Here is a 4,216-nt window from a genome sequence, read left to right on the forward strand (position 1 = left end):
TTTTTTTTGACATTTTTTAAGAAAAAATCGCTGCAAAAAAATTTGAAAAAAAAACTTTTTTCTTTCATAAAAGAAATTGATTTTTTATTTTTTTTTCAGCGATTTTTTATAAAAAAAATTCAAAAAAAAAGTTTTGTGATCTCTTAGTATTTTTTTTATGCAATTTTATGATTTTTAGGGTTTTTTTAGGGTTTTTTGTTTTCCATAGAGTCTAAACCTCTCTCTCTCTCTCTCTCTCTCTCTCTATATATATATATATATATATATATATATATATATATATATATATATATATCAAAATTAAATAATTAAATAAATCAATGAGGGTAATTTAGTAATTTGGTAAATAAACTCTATAAATAGTCCCTTTATTTTAGGGATCCTTTTCTTATTAACCCTATTAAAATCCACCTCTAGATCACACCGGCCAACTAAATCCGCCTTTCTTCCTCACACTAACGACTGGTTCTTTCTCCTTCCCTCTTCTGCGTCGTAGGTCACCTTCCTCCTTCTCTCCAACACCAATTAATCGTCCTCCTCACCACTGCTTCCTCCGCCTAATACCATTTACAGTTTCTGATGAAAATCGTTATACCCCTCTTACTCTTTTTCCCAGGTAGCATGTGCGCGTCAGTGGTAGTGGCTCAATCTCAAATGAAATTCATCTGACTGATACATGCTCAATCTCCATCAACAGTTGTAGACCTCATTCCCTTTAGATTTTCTTGCATCCATCGATCCCAGGCACTGCGACCAGCAATTATATCCCTAATTTTGTTTCGTTTATCCAAACCACCACAACCACCAAGTCCCCACCGATGACCACCAATTCCCTAATTTTTTCCCTATTGGTCAAGATCTTAGTCAAATCGTACGGCTCTGCCTTCCCCTTCAGAACCAGGTAACCTATGTTTGAAGTATCGTGTTTTTTTAGCTTGTTTCTTGAGTTTAAAGTGATTTTAACTTTATAATTTATTTATATTCGTAAAACTTCTTCAAAAACCATGTGAATTTCAATCCTCGTAGGCTTAAGTTATAGTAGTCTATGATTTATGAGAGCTTTACGTTTTGAAGTATCTTAGTTCTGAATGTGGTGATACTAGAAACAAAGCATTTATCAGTCTTTCTTTTGTTAATCTGAAAGACAGGGACACACCCATTATGAGTAATCACAAAATCCCATCCTACATCCCAACTTCTGAACATGTTTCAGGTCAACAAATTGTCTCTTTTGAGGTCAGTTTTATCTTCCTGAAATACCATATACTTTGCAAGATTGTTGCTATGATTAATTACATATCACTAATGCGCACGAATATGGTAATTAGCTTCCTGCAGGAACCTCATTTTATGGAACAGGTGAAGTTAGTGGATTGGTTTCAAATTTTTTATCTACTTTTTTTCTCATAACAAATATTTGGAGTATCATAACAAATGCAATAAACATAGGTTTTTACTTGGAATACTGATGCATGGGGGTATCAGATTGGAACTACATCCTTATACAAATCACATCCATGGGTTCTGGCCATTCTTCCTAATGGAGAGGCATTAGGATTCCTTGTTGATAAAACAAAACATTGTGAGGTGCTCAAAACTCCTATAACTTATTTCATTTTTTTTTTCAGTTTTGTGAATGATTTTGTATTTAGCCATTATATTTTTGGAATATATTTATCAGATTGATCTGCGTAAAGAATCAACAGCAAAGCTTATTTCCCCATCGCCTTTTTCTGTGGTGACATTTGGTCCATTTGCTTCAGTAAACGATGTTTTGACATCATTATCACATGCAATTGGTAATTTCCTGAAAACCATAATGAAAATTTTCATCCCTTCCAATTACTTTTTTTAGGTCATTTATTTTTACTTGTATCAAGTAAGACTACTTGGAATTTTCACTGAACTTTAATTTTAAGTTGGATTATTAGTTTGATATTTCTTTTTGATTATCAGAAAAGGATCTGGAGGCTGGAACTGGTAAAGGAAAGAAGAAAAAGCAGGGACTGCAAGTTTTCGTACATTAGATAAGGAGAATAAATGTGTTCTCACAGAATGGTATTCTTGTAGAACACAATTCTCGTCTGGTATTAGTCTCACAAAATGTCATTCTCGTAAGAATGGTTGGAATCAATCGATTATGGACCATTGAAGAAGATTAATGGCATTTGTTCACAAATTGTATGGAATCACGAATTCCAATTTTGTTGGAATGGAATCATGAATTCTAATTCTGTTGGAATCTAAACTACAATTTGGTTTTGTTTTCACAGAAGTTGATGCTTAAAGAACAGACCACAAAATTGAAAGTGATTCTAAGCAACATTATTCTTTTAGAATGTATTAGTGTCGTTGTTGGATTTTGATGTTTCATTTCCTATTTTGAAAGTTTTTTTAGTTTTATTCTTTAACAATAAATGTAATTCTTAACAATTGTTACCCATATTCTATAAGAAATAATGTATTTTTTGTTTTTGTTCTTCAATTGATTGTTTAAGAATTTGTTATTCTACAAGAAGTTTTTAAAGTCATGATCAAGAAATAGGTTCAAGAATATTTTTATTATTTATGGTTCAAGAATATTTTTATTAATTATGATTCAAGAATATTTTTATTTTTTAATATACTCATAAACATAATCTGTCAGAATGTCCGAATTAAAAGAATTATAATTCGTAAATTCGGATTTTAAAATTAATAGAATCTATGATCCCTTAAAATATGCAATTTTCCTTTATTAAATCTATATTAATTGACTAAAATACTGTCATACCCTGAAAACCAAAGGCGGAAACATTTTCGGGGCGGACGCCACGTTGAGTATCAAATCCAATGCACGTAGTAAGTAAAGTAAACAACCATTACATTACATATATAAAAGTTTACATTTGTTTCAAAAGTAAGTTGTACAAGTGATACATAGTATATATGAACAAAATGAGACGCGTCTTCTACGCACTTCGTCTTCGCCAAAAGGAATCATCGAGTACCTGTCTATTGCGGACCTGAGAATACAAGCAGTTTGAAAATCAGCATAATTCTGGTGAGTTCATAAGCGGTTTTGTTTTCTAAAAATGTACGAGTTCCTTTTCTGTTTCTGAAAATGTTACATACCAAGAAAATCCCATATTTTATTAAAAGTTGGTTATTGAATCCCAAAATGTAATGTAAAAGATGTACACTGAAAACATGTTTACCCTTGTGGATTGTAAAGTTTACTTATCTGGTTTGTTACATGATTCTGGTTATGTACAAGTGTTACCCCAGGAAAATCCCATATTTTCCTGAATGTTGGTTACCAATGTGAATGATGTATACTGAAAACCTGGTTATCCTTGTGAAATGTATTCGTTTTAACACATATATAAAACTAATATATACAAAGTAAATTAATTACATTATTCATTATTACTATTAAGTAAATCTCTGTTATCCTAATTGCGAGTTCCATAACCATACAACAGACTAGATATGGCAATAAGTAGTCCACATCACCTTATGACTTTCGTCACCCTTGAACCATTTCGGTTCGGCTGTAGCTAGCAGCCAGGTGCGGGGTAGTCAGCCTCGTATAGATCTATACACTCAAGTCACGCTCCCTATCTAAGAGATTCTGGTTACAAATGCGGTCCTCAACTCGCGTATCTCTGTGGAGTGTTCACCGAGGACATGTCTCTAATTATATAGGATTAACAAATTTACTAGTAATAATACAATAATCCTCCACTCGCGTATCTCTGTGGAGTATTACCGAGGACAAAACAGTGCACTAAACTTTATGTTTAAGGTTCAAATGTCATGATTTTAACTGATAAAATATGAAAAACCATTTGTGAAATATAAAACATAAGAACTTATAACTAATTTCACAAATAATGTGTATGATTATCCTGCAAGTTTCAAACGGTTATCTGTTACGATTATCAGTGTTAAAAGCATATGAATTATGAAACACACACATGTAAAAGAAGTTTTTAAGTACAAGTATCCCTTATACTTTGCTTGTATTCCCCCCCCCCCTTGAAAACAGTGAAAACATTAAAAAGGGTAGGGGTATGAACTCACCAGACGAAAAAACACGACGATTGGAATGCTAAGCTTTGGTTCGGGGCTTAATAACATGCGAGGTTCCTATGTATTATGAAATAATATCCAAATGTATCTAATTAGATTTTAAAACACTAATTAGATATGATAATACACTCCAATGAGCGAA

This window comes from Lactuca serriola, chromosome 6 (genome assembly GCF_051521515.1).
Source record: "Lactuca serriola cultivar US96UC23 chromosome 6, Lser_US96UC23_V15, whole genome shotgun sequence".
Classification (NCBI taxonomy): domain Eukaryota; kingdom Viridiplantae; phylum Streptophyta; class Magnoliopsida; order Asterales; family Asteraceae; genus Lactuca; species Lactuca serriola.